Source organism: Trichoplusia ni, unplaced genomic scaffold (genome assembly GCF_003590095.1).
Source record: "Trichoplusia ni isolate ovarian cell line Hi5 unplaced genomic scaffold, tn1 tig00003349, whole genome shotgun sequence".
NCBI classification, from domain to species: Eukaryota; Metazoa; Arthropoda; class Insecta; order Lepidoptera; family Noctuidae; genus Trichoplusia; species Trichoplusia ni.
The window spans coordinates 2,818-17,160 of record NW_020800379.1 but is presented as its reverse complement, the minus strand read 5'-3'; the positions used below and the strand labels follow the sequence as shown (position 1 = coordinate 17,160).

The following is a 14,343-nucleotide window of genomic DNA, read 5'->3' as shown; positions in this document are numbered from 1 at the left end:
GATAACGAATGAATACGGGTCGTAGTTTAAACATTATTTAATTAAAGTTTTCAGTGCTATTGATATACACAATTTATTTACTGCGATAATTAAAGTCAAGGCTTTAGCACATCGCAGACACTAAACTCACACACACACGCTTTCAAACTGTATAGCAGCTTACACCGACATTTATCTACATGTAAACATGTGTGTCTAAACGCACAGATAAACAGTAAACCTAACACCTTGTGGCGGGCATTGCACTTTTCACAAGAAATATAATCATCAATAGTATTGAATCTTATGCAACGTTTTGTAATTACTTCAGCATACAAGACGACAAATACGACATGTATTACGACATGTATCGGTTAATCGGAATTTCCTTGAAATTTCCCAAATTTAATTGTTTTTTTTTTCTTCTATTTCAGCAACGCTTATCACCGCAACTGCGGGTACCTGCTACGGCTGGCCCTCACCTACATTACCGTACCTACAGTCACCTGAGAGTAAGATACCAACTTCACACGACGAGGGATCATGGATAGTCTCGATAATGATCCTGTGCTCAGCGTTGACGCCGATCCCCTCCGCCTACTTCGCGGATCGGTTTGGGAGGAAGACCACGCTGCTCCTCGGAGCGGTGCCCTTCATCCTCGGGTGGATCCTGGTGATCGTGGCCAAGTCTGTTGCTGTCCTGTACGTGGCGCGCATGTTCTCTGGCCTGGGCTACGGAATTGTCTACACAGTTGCTCCAATGTACACAGGAGAAATCGCTACCAATCAAGTTCGAGGCGCTCTCTCTACACTCATCACGTTAATGAATAAAGTGAGTATCACGAAGTCAATACCACATTTATGAACCCCGTTTATACAATATCGAGCTATCTGTGCACATCGAAACGAATCGTATTCAACCTAGAGGCACATTAAAAAACATGAGCCAATTGCCAGTCAGGTGTTAATAAATAATTCATTACCCTAATGGGTTAGTTCAGTACCAACAGCGAACGTACAAAATTTAGATACAAATTAGTTATAAAAAGATCTATCAATAAATAACGATAGCCGAGTTTTTGTCATAATATGAGAGCTCTGTTTACAAGTGATCGATCAATGTCGGCTATAATGACGCAGCAATTGATCAAGTTCAATGAAATAATTGAGTAATTCCATCTCATTGCAATTATTCACTCAGGATAAGTTTAACTAATGGACGATATCCTTCGCGACGTAATAAGCTATTCCAATTATGTCTTTCTCATGGAGCACAGTCTGCTTATCGCAGCGTATTTACATATTCCATGCTCTGTTGCCTATTTCATAAGCTCGCTTTCTGCTTTTAGAGTTAGATATGCGATTTCTAAATGATATTCGTGGAACCGCTCGGTGTACGGTGTGGACGTACTTGTAACCAACAGTGTACAGTTTCCTTGTTAGTGCATTGCACTATATACATTACGTTCATCTTGTTGTATCGACGATGGTACTCAGAAATTCTCCAGTATACAACTGAAGCACGTATTCTGTATCAGTATGTGGAGTATTGTTAGAAAGTTTAGAACTTAACTAGCTAAATCAGTACCCTGCTAAATAGTTACAGCTCAAATCGTAATGATTAAAGTGTAATGAATAATGATCAATTACTAGATTTATAAAATTAAAGATAAATATCAAATTAATCACTCTCGTATCATTACTACAACATACTCGTGGCTTCTCCAATCATACACCGAAAAAAAATAAACGCAATAATATTTTTTTATCGTGCGCCACAAAATGTTCACGTGATAAGACTGATATTACCATAAACACATTATACGAACACACTAGGCCGTCACTATTAGTTACAGAAAATTAAATTGCTCGCGAGGACACACAACGTCCTCGGAATTATGTTGGAGAGTCATTTCGTACCATTTACAACATCACTGTCCAGGCCTTTAATCAGAAGTTATTCACCATGAATACCATGATCGTATATGACAACAATTTATTTCCCATTGTATGTTCTATTTGCACGTAATTAAGACAACGTGCACACGAGCCTCCGACATGAAACGTGACTCATTACCACAATTACGCAGTCCGCATGGTTTCCCGCAATTCATATAAGCTCGAAACGTCTGCAATCATGTTTATAAATATTTAGTTTATATACATCTTAATGAGCTGACGTAAGCCTGTTGCAATCTTTTGAAGATTAGAATGCATTCACAAATTATACAATAGAGCATTACTCATATTACGTTAATTGTGGAATTATTAGAAAACCTAAAATATTTTTTATCGTCACAGTCGTACAACCTCGTTATCATATCAAGTAATGATGTAACCTCTATTGTATATGGATGCAAATGAGTAAAGTAAACGTTATAAACTCAAGTGCCAAACTAATTTCTCATTGTATTTTTCCAGGTCGGAATTCTTGCCCAGTACTGCATCGGTCCGTTTCGTGTCGATGCAGACCCTCGCCGCCATCAACTTGATCCTGCCCATCACATTTGTTATTACCTTCATCTTTCTGCCCGAATCTCCTTACTACTACTTAAAGTTCGAACAGAGTGAGAGGGCTGAACGTTCCCTTAGAAATCTACGTAGTGGTGATATAAGAACTGAACTCAAAAGCATAGAATTAAACGTTCAAGAAGATATGAAGAACCGTGGAACTTGGAGCGATTTGATAACTGAAGCCACCCAATAGAAAAGCTATGTGGATCACGCTGGGAGTGTTTACTATACAACAGCTGTGTGGCAGTGCCGCTGTCGTGGCCTACGCTCAAGTCATATTCAACTGCACCGCCAACCCAAGTGCCACCACTATACTTCCTAACGGCACAGTATTAGAAACGGCTGGCGGCATAGGTCCCATGGAGCCCTACCAAGAGTCTATCATTCTTGGATGCGTTCAAGTCGCCACTTGCGTCTTATCCGTAATACTCGTGGACAGAGTGGGCAGGAAGCCACTTCTCTTACTATCAGCTCTAGGAGTGGGGCTCATGAACGGTACAATTGGTACATATTTCTACTTCGATCACGTCAACAAGGCCGCCGTGTCACAACTTCACTGGTTGCCGCTCGCTGCTCTGCTCTGCTACATCGTGTGCTACGCTATTGGTTTATCGACGGTACCCTACGTCATCATAGGAGAAATGTTCCCGACCAACGTCAAGCTGTACGCTTCCTGTATCGCTCATATCTACACTGGCATCTCCATGTTCACAGTCCAAAAACTATTCCAGGTGAGTTTGCTTTGAGTGGTACTATCCAAATATGAGATTTTGATGCAGGAGAGTGAAAATAAATCAAATAGAGTAAAATAACAAAGTCCCATTTATCAAATATTTTTGTACATACGAAAATTATAAAGTAATATTTACAATATCAATATAAACAATAATATCCTAATACAAGCACTTTATTTTTTATAAATTTAAAAAAAAAATATTTCCTGTATACAATACATATTCGGTGATGAATCGTCTCTAATACGAAGTTTACTTTCCAGGTGGTAAAGGACGCGTACGACATCTACACAGTATTCTGGGGCTTCTCGGCGTTCTCGCTCCTGGGGCTGGTGTTCATGCTGGCGGTGCTGCCGGAGACCAAGGGCAAGTCGTTCGCGAGCATCCAAGCGCAGCTGAAGCGCGAGGTGGCGCGAGACAACGCTAAGAAACTCGCCACCGTCGAGTACTGAGCGTAGGCTCGACACCGCCCGGATAAGTTCTCACTAGTTTAGCATAAGCTTTACTTTAATGTGTTTTAAGGGATCAAGCAAGTTGGAATGACAGTTAAGGATATTGATACTTAAAGTTTAATATACTTTAGCATAGTATAGTGTAACAACGTACAGTTTTGTATAAAGTATTGTAGACACTATTACAAGAGTAGCCTATGTAGGCACAGTAGAGGGAGGATGGTGGGCGCCAGTAGGGTCGTGCCGGAGAAGGCGGTGAAGTCCTCGGGGTCGTAGTGGGCCGGCAGCGAGCGCGAGCGGATCACCTCCGAGTACAGCTTGGCCGAGTGCTTCGCCGTACGAGTCTTGTTCGGACTCTTGAAATCAACCAGATACAGACCGAAGCGGGACCTGCAAATGCATTTACAACTGTGAAAAGAGTGAAATTAGACATTTCTGACTGATTCACGTGTTTTATTTCACACCCAACAAGAAACTTCATTGCATCTTCCTCTCTAACATCGAACCTTGAATTGAAGTATAAAATAAAAAGAGACACCTGTCTATGAGATTTACAGTAGAAAAACATGGCAACATAATCGTAACTCATCAAGATAATTTACTTTATAATAGCAGTTAAAAAAAATAGGTTATCAACAAATCATGGCCTTAATGCCTTTCACACTAAATGATTAATTGCAACATTTATCACGAGGACAAGGCGAAAAATAATAATATTGTTTGGCACGTTATTCAAATGTCAACTTTTAAATGGACAGGCTAAACGGTCTATTATATTCCTCGGTAGAAAAACCACATTATTAAAGTAGTAATGAGGATAATTACAAAGTTAGAGAAGTGAAACGAATTGCAGCCAACAATGGTCATTACACCAGATTTATCGTTGCACGAGTCGGTAAACTTTTTAAATCCGTCTCACGGTGATAAGAAATTTTCCGCTGCATTTCTGGTCTTATTTTATATGACTCGCATTTCTAAATTAAACGTAAACCAAACGTAAATCATAAACATCGATAATGTTTATGATTCCGAAGGGCTTCCGAAAGATATTTAATTTCTCACGTGATTAGATAACGAGGAATCAAACGGAAACAAACACACATAAGTAAATATTTTTTTTGACCACTTGTTTTCAAAAAGTATGCAAATACCAAGGTATAAATAGTAGTGAAATAATAAATACATACTTCATCAATCGTCTACGCTTAACGATTTAGAGAAAATATAAAAAGGTATTCAGTAATTAGACATCAAATTTATAGAACCAGGCTATGAATGAACACAAACTTTAACTCTTGTTCTATTGTAAATATAACAACAGACTTTAACAATTTTATACTGCTTCAAAATAAATTATGCACGGATAGCCGAGTATTGGCTACACAATGGCACACCAAGAACGCGACGTGTCAGGGTTTCGATCCCCAGCTGAGGCTGGATATCTTTGTGAATTCGAATTGTATGTTTGTGAAAACCCATGCGTCACAAGGATTAAATTCCAAATAAAAAAAAAAGGTAGCAGAAAAGGAGTTTCAAACTTAGCTTAACATAGATAAAAAAATGTTTACGTAAGCAGAATCCTTGTGGGGGTCAATTAAAATTAAATTAGACGTATATCAAGATAGCAAAACGATAATTAGGTATTATTAAAATATAATTAGGCTCATAATGGATTAATTAATAACCATTGTTGAGGTATTTGATAAGACAGTGAAAATTGGATTTATAATGCGATGCATCACCAAGGGGAAAACTGGCGTCAAAATAACTTAACTTTAACGTGACTTAAATGAAATCTTACTTCAATTTACTCCATTAAAGAAATCTAAATATTTTGTAAATAGGTAGGTAATTAATGGAATTAGGTGTCACGCATAAAGTCCATAACATTGTTTCCTTTAGCCGAAACCGACATTGTCCACAATCACTTATAAATAAAATTGCAACTTTTAAGACATTTATACAAACAGTTGAGTGAAGCGAAATATTAAGAAGATATTAATGTTAAATATCGATATTAAACACCGAAAATACTTGTAAAATTATTAAACTCTAAATTCAACGCACGCGAAATTCTCGGACATAACCTAAATTGTTTAAAACGCCCTAAAGGCATACCTCTATCTAATACCCTCCACTAATGAAATGCGATGCAGTATTTTGGTCTTGTATGCATAACTTTGCATCTGACTGTACTTGTGCCTGTAAGCCTATTTCAGCGGAGAGAATCTTGTTTGCAATTCAAACAATGCACTTTGCAGCTTAAGCCCTGGACAATAGGTTTTGAATACCGACCCTAAATATTGTACTGTTTATAGCTTGGAGCGAAGTATCTTACTAAGGCTTGAATAAGTGATTCTGTGAAAATATGTATTAAGAAATAAAATTAAAGGCCTCATACCTTATTTCATCGTTATTAAGGGAAATTATTATGAGTAAACGTTGATGGAAATATGTACTCAAAGGTTTGAATTTACAAGTCTAATCATAAGAACCTTTCCTGTCTTCGATAACTATTACAGACACCTGGTCTTCTAAGAAATACCTAAATAGTGAAAAAAAATACGGCGAACTATCAAAACAATGTTTCGACATTTCGATAAATATGTTAATTACTTCTGCGGTGTACCAAAGTACGTCGTACTTAATTAATATAATATGTTGAGGCAAAAGACCAGAAACTAAATGAACGGGAAACTACTGGGTGTGTGGAAAACCCTCTCGTTGCATTTAATTAGTACATAACTGTTAAATTCAGGCACGCCGTTGTCGCAGTTTAGAACTGAGTTCTATTGTCTGTTAAGCGTTATATCCTTGCACCAGCTAGACAAATGATATCACATTGATGAAAATTCAGATAGGAACTATGGTATACTGCAAGCGATGAATAGAAAATTTGTTGATACGACCAGCAACAGTAGTCGGTTAACACAACCTGAATTTACCAAATCATAAACAATCTTTAAAAAAAAACCAGTACGGGAAGTAAAAAAACAAAACTGAAACGATATTATCATATCGGCTAGGTACTGTCAAAAGGCGGTCTATTTGTTCTCAAGTGCTGGTTTATTTGGGAGTCCTCTGTACTTTTATTTAATAATTAGTATTCAGATTTACTTCGTAATATCTGGTCAACCTAATATCCTAGAGGGGTACAACGAGCGGTCGCTAAGAACGAATAATTTTAAATGCATAATCGTCGCCCAGAAAAAAAAATGCTCATAAAAGTCAACAATATAACGAGGATTTTTTTTATTAACTACTAAAGGTTCCGCTTTCAAACAAAAATAATTCACCGAAATTGTATCCCAAATCTTGGAGTCATCGATGTATACATAGCTAATAAATACTAAATTGGTGAAACCTTACAAAGAGGCTTTACACGATAATTTCAATTTTTGACACATAATTAAAAAAATCTAAACACAATTTTTTACATCGGTCGTTAACCGACTCCTGCTGTTGACTGTGCTTATAACTATGATGGACATAATATTGTTTTCACTCTAGGATTTTATTTTTATCATGCTGATAACAAAACTTATTCGAGATAGTTGATGGTCATCGACCTAAGGTTGGTGAAAATTTACTTTGAAGCTTTTAGATTATAACTCAGATGTTAAGGGTGGGTTTCAACTCCCGATAAAACAAGACTTGCGTGCCCCAGATTTAATAATCAATTTAAGTCTTAAAAAAGTTCTGGCTAGAAATATATTTTAAATAGAACTTTTTAATTTTATATAACAAAACTGAATTCCAAGCCAAGACCTCTCTGGAATTGAAAAGTGTACGAAAACTATTTTAGCCAAACCTGACAAAAACAAAGGAATCAGATAATAGATATGTTATCTACGCTTTAGACCACACGAATATAAACAAATAGATAGTCTAGTTAGTAAATGATATCGATATTGGATCAGCCAGTACAATAACACATATTAAAACAAACTACTAATTGTTGACGCCAGTGACATCTAGTAACAGCGCAAGAAACTAAAAATATGAAACCTCTTTGTTAGAGTTTAGATCATTCACAACAAACATAGATGTAACTTAAGTATAGCTCAAGAGATGTCGCTGTTAGTCGCATGATGGACCCATCATAAATAATAATAAATTGTTATTAGTTATGCCACCTTCAATAATTAGTCGTTTTAAATGGACGTCCATTTAATCTGACAGTTATTAGTTCAAGGTATTGTCATCGATGGGAAAAATACAGAGATAAACGTAAATAGTTTTTTATACTTCGGGTTTATTTACGTCAGTACGTCAGTACTCATCATTATCTATGCAATTGAATGTATGAGTCACGCTGAAACTTGCCAAAATTGACTTGAACATGACGTCACAAAGAGATGAATATTTTACCATATAAGTACAATACAAACACACATAAAACCATAACTATTAGTCTATAGACTTGGTTTTTACCTAGCGAAATAATAATAAAGGACTTTCACAAAATAGAATGAGCAATAAAACAGGTAACAATAAGAAATAAAAACCTAACCTTAGAGAACCATAGGATTTTCCGTACCGATAACTTATTTATTACTTCCAGTAAATATTTAACCAAGTGTATTATTTCAGTGACCGGAACCAAAAAACCAACAATTAAGTACAACTCTACTTTTTGCTTATTATCTACTTTAATACTTTGATCTTATCTTATCTTTCAAGTGCGCCTTAAAATGTGACGCAGTTTAGTCATATTGACGTTAGCCTGACCTACGTCAATGTTAGGTATGTAGGAGAAAAAGCGATCTAGACTCCGATGAAGACCTTGAGATCTATAGCAGTCTGTGCCTACAGTTCAACAGTACCATTAAAACTCTTCGGTATTTACGTACATAGAGATAAAATACATATAATGAACAGTTATTGTGTATTGTAATTACCTGCTTTGGTAAAACAATTCACTTTTATTAATGCGTTTCCAGAGAATAGGTTACGTTAAGACAAGTTTAAAGAATACAAACAAGTCTTTAAAAGGTATCTGATTTGCTTAAAAACCGGTCTTAGTGCGAATCGGACTTGCGAAACTGAATGTTCCGTACGAATCGGCTAAAGATTTACAAGTCGGTTGGGTAACCAATAAATTTGTGGTCACCCAAAATCCAATTTGTTCTCCACCAGCATAATTATTTTAACTGTCTAGCTGTCACGGTTGATGAGATGCGGCCTGGTAACGAACGCAAAGGCAGATAGACTGACTGACAGCCTTTAGACACAAAACCCTTAAATAATATTGTTTTAAAGTTATTATTGTAACGAGGACATCATTTACCGATGGTTTAGAAAATCGAAAACGAGAATAAAGAATGACTTCAGATATTTTTTGTATTAATCGATCTATGTTTGTTCATTGACTCTCGTTGCCAACCATACTTAGCTATTTTTTTATACATTTATACTTTTTTTAGACATTCAAAGTCATCATTATTCAAATAGTTTCAACTGAGCGAATCATCATCTTGCGCAAATGTATGCAAAAATAAAATATTTGTATTTCCTTACAAGATGTTACACCATCCTGACACTAGCTACACTTAATCACCATCCTCATTTGAAATATAATAGAAAAACCGGCACTAGCCAATGTCCATGCCCTATGTTACTATACAATTACGTTTTTTAATTTTCGTCGATGCTATTGAAGACATTGAATTTTGTATGAAAAACTACACAAAAGGAATATCGTTATCGCACGTAACGTGATCTAACTGCCTTGCGTATGTGGGGTCAAATTCCATTGCTTTTTTGCATTCCTTATGAACTTTTGATCCCTGGGCAAAACGGAGAGATACGTCTCTAACTGCAACCTACCCTACCCCATACCAGACACCACAGAAATCATAGCGACCTACCGTGAAGTCATCAAATTGTCTTTATCCTAGCTTGGATAAGACGAACATTTTTTATGTCTAAATTCATCAGCAGTTATCCAAAGGTATACTTACACGTATCCATCGTCCATTCGAAGTTATCCATCAAACTCCAAGCGAAGTACCCTTCGACAGTGCTCTTGTCTTCATGAATAGCATGAAGCAACGCGTTCAGTAATGGCTGTAGTACGAAACTCTAGCTTTGTCTTCAAGCCCGCTGAAGTCAGCGTAACCATTCTCAGTGACTATTATGGAACGTTTGTTTGTAAGTTTTCGTGATCCATTTTTAGAAGACGTCTGAAGCCGAATGGCACTACCTGAAAGAAATGAAGAGGTATTTTTATCTAATAGTATTTTTTTTAAAACGTACAGCCCGAAAAATGGATTCGATTTTGTAAAAAGAATTGGCAAACGTTGAAAAAAGAAACAAAAAAGCAAATATAACGAACGTTCTAAACTTGAATGCACGGTCTATTTTCTTTCTTTGTTGCTAATTGAGTACATGTGAACTCAAAAGATATGTAGTATATTAGGTGCTATATAAACAAGTTTACATAAATCTTAATATTATTTAAACTTTTTTAATTATATTGTATGGTTCAACACACCGAACAAGGTCAGTGAAGATCGTAAGATATTTACAGATACAAAACTTCTTTTTTACTAGCTTTATTACTTTTTATATGCAGAAAATGGTTTTATATCAACTTGTAGATGCTATTTATTTACTATTTCGAAAAAAACTACGTAACATATTTTTGACATGTTTAAGCCTCGTGACAAGACAACATTTGACACGCGGCATGTTCTCAACAGCCGTAGGGTGTTTTGTTTAAAAACGTATATAACAGTCATAAGCAGCATGTTGCGCATCTCGTTGCACGTGATGTTATGCAACGTGTTACACTACTTGTATCCAACGTCTTTAACAAGCTTAATAAAACGTCCAAATTAAACTGAAATTCGTACGTCCCTGGAAACTACCACCACATACAAGATTTCTGTAGTTGTGAAAATGAGACAGCGCTCTACGTTAAGCTGTTAAGTCTCGCTCGACAACTGCAACATTACTTTAAAAACGGTGGAGGTAGGTTGTAGGTAGGGTAATCCTCTATTTTCCTACTTATGCACAACCAAAAAAATATTTAATTTACCTTAAGCCACGACGATGACGAATCAGAAGGCCACTTAGGATCCTGCACTCTTACAATACCAACATCGTTTGCATGCGACGGTATAGCTCCTACTTCTCCGTCAGCCATGGACAACAAATACGTAGTGTAGTGGTTTAAGCCAAAGAAGTCGGCTGTTCCCTTCAAGTAGTTCACTTCTTCAGGTGTGAACTTCGGGAGACGAGACCTGGTGTAGTTCTGTTTGCAGACTCTTCTCGTCGACCAGCTTTATGAGCTCCTTGGGATAGTTGCCCTCTTTGGAGTAGACGGGGTGGCGCATACCAGCCAAGCTGAAGAAATAAATAAAATTAATTTATAGACTCATGTTAAAAAAACCTCTGACATTAAGGACTCGGGTGAAGCATATAATGTGGATCACACCAATGCTTGTCCTACGCGGGGATCTAACTTGCGACTTTGGAGTGGTGATCACATATTACTGGGAATGTCAAAAAGTTATCAGATCTAATAATAATAAATGCGGACAACATCACATACATTGTTCTGAACCCAAAGTAAGTTGCTAAAGTTGCTTGTGTTATGGAATTCAGATACAACGAAGGTACCACAAACACCCAGACCCGAGACAATGTAGAAATGTGAATTTTTACATTGACTCGACCGGGGATCGAACCCGGGACCTCAGAGCTAGCGACACCTTGAAATTGGTGCGTACGCCACTCGACCACGGAGGTCGTCAAATGCAGAGTCCGGCTTTTGACTCTCCACACGCTGAATCTACAGGGCCCAACTTCACAAGTTCTACTACTTAGCCAACGTATTTGGCATGTCTAATACCATTAGAGGCTTTACAAAAAAGTTATCTACCTTCATTATACATATTTAACACGTACGTATTTTTGGACATAACATGTCTACTGTTTACAATATCGTTTAGACTGAATCAATTTTAGATCTTTCATGCTTATCTAAAAGATATATGATAACATGTATAGTTTCAAGTCTCTTGTCTCTCAATATTTGTTTTAATGCTGTTGTTTGCAGTATCTATTATTTTGCAATAGTATAGTTATTTTATGGTTACGTACATTGAGTTCCTTCCTCTTAATCAGCATCTGTCTGATTACTATTCAAAACATTATTGTTTTGTGTGACAGTATTAAGAATCGTATCCCTCCCAGTTACATCATCAAGATTTACAGAAGTATTTATAGCAATTATATGTTTTACGCTTTACTCATGAGTATCTATAGAAATTGCCTAACTAGTTTTGGTAACCCCGTCGCCGTAATAGTTACCTAATGATGGAGGACTTCGGTTGGGTTCGTAACTAGTCGGGCAATCTCGATAAATACGCTCTAGTCGTTTATACATAAAAAAATAGGAATTATACCAATGTTAATTTAATAACCAATAGACGGGCCTGTTGGTCTAGTGGTTAGCGACCCTGACTGCTATACCGGAGGTCGTGGGTTCGATTCCCAGGACAAATGTTGTGTGATGAGCATGATCATTTGTTCTGGTGTCTGGATGTAATTTTCCTATAATATGTATGTATTTAGAAATATATAAGTAAGTTTACCAGTTGTCTGGTTACCATAACATGAGCTCTGCTTAGCTTGGGATCAGATAACCGTGTGTGAGTTTTCCCAGGATATACCATATATTATATTATATAAGTAATTTTTGGTACCAGATATTTTCGTGAAACCTTAGAATGAATATTTAACTGAAAATATCAATAATAACATAATTTTCTTGCTATTGATCTAGAGCACAATGACATTGCAGCGAGTCTGTATGTATGACCTTTACAAAACTTTGTTAATAGCAGTATACTTTGTGAATAGGTACATATCATGCAGACGTAAGCGATTTACTAACAAATACTTTTGAATGTACGACAAATGAGCACGTAATTGCTGACAATGGTGGATCAGTACCAAAATTACCAGCATTGTGTATGTACCCATAACTATTAAATACCTGCTTCTCATTATAATTTCAGAATAACACACGTTTTCGTAATCGTCATATCAGTGCAAGATTAGCACATTATCTTTAATGTAACTGTAATTAAACAAAGAATATTATATTAACACTGGATACTAACATGTGTTTTGAGGTATAATTCAGCTGCTTCTCTGTCTTGGGGTGTGTCAGTCTTTGGTTCAGCCCAATTGGAATCCAGGGACATTCCAATTTTACCTAAAAAACAAACAATTAAGAACTTTATAATTTCTGGTTCTGATACCACGTATCTACTAATGATCATTTGCCTGAGATTCTTGTCACAAAAAAATGAGGAAATTTAAAATTTTGCAATCTAAAATTGTTTAGTTTAAAATTATTTTTAGAAAATAGAATCTCGCCATACCTTTATTAACATGGCGATAGTTCTCGTTGAAGAGATGATAGACGCTTGCGTGCGCCTTCAAAAGGTTATGTGCGCAGAGGTATTCGGCAATGCCGTGTCGGTTCAATGCCGGCGCGCGGTACGTGCCGCCGTAGCCTTCCAAACACGTCTGCATCGGTTCATTGAAAGTCACCCAATATTTCACTCTGCTGGAGAAATTATCGAACAAAACTTTAGCGTAATCTGTATAATAGTCTACAATATGAGCGTTCGACCATCCTCCTATATTCTGCAACTTTTGCGGCAAGTCCCAGTGGTATATCGTCACCATTGGAGTCACGTTTCGTTTTAACAGCTCATCGATCAGATTGCTGTAGTACTTGAGGCCTAGTTCGTTGATCTGGTTTGTGAGGCCGGTCGGTAAGATCCTAGGCCAGGATATGGAGAATCTGTAAATGTCGACGCCTAGCTCGTGCACCATCTCAGCGTCCCTCTTGTAAAGATGGTAGGAGTCGGCCGCCACGTCACCGTTAGACCCATCCTTTACAAAGCTTTTGTTCGTGTGTACCAGGTGATCCCATATGCTTTCTGATTTTCCTGTAACCATATATTTTTTATTATTATACCGAAATAATTATGTCAATGTAATGTGAAGTCATATAATTAATTAAATATGCTAAGGCTGGGTAACGCTAATTGTAAGACCCACGGTTTTATTTAAACGTGGGTAATTAACATATTTTTACTCGGCTTATCAACATTGACCTCGTCACAGACACATTTTAGAAACCAGACCAGCCAAGAAAATTAACTATGATTTGCGGTTACATTGTTTTTAACCATGTAAATAACTAATTATATTTAAGAGATATTAAATAGATAATTTCGGGAAAAACATTACCATCTTCATTCCATGCTCCTTCGATTTGGAAGGCAGCCGTCGATACTCCAAACAAAAATTCTTTAGGAAACGTGTAATTTGATTTTAATCCTCCAGAGAAATTCAAAATTTCTGCACTCCTGAAAAAGAGAAAAAAATCTGAAATGTGAGTAGCTAATAAAAAGTGTACGTCTTGGGAAGTTCAGAGGAAAAAGGATACCTATCTTAAAAGGGAGGAGCGATCCGACGCTGCCGTATGTGTGAAAGAAAAAGAACGAAAAGTGAAGCCTACTCTCCTGTAAAAAGCTAATTCATAAAATATAACTAAATAAGTGCTAAAAATGTGAGCATTAATACTGTTTACCTATTTTTCCATTCAATTATGTGCCTTATGAAGCGTGCAAATA

The 14,343-nt window shown here is 36.7% G+C and overlaps 2 pseudogenes; one reads left to right on the top strand and one right to left on the bottom strand.

The window, feature by feature from the left end:
- The first annotated feature begins 394 nt into the window (after positions 1–394).
- Positions 395–4,122, top strand: LOC113507856 (annotated as a pseudogene).
- On the bottom strand, positions 3,842–14,128 carry LOC113507857 (annotated as a pseudogene).
- Between the last annotated feature and the right edge of the window lie 215 nt (positions 14,129–14,343).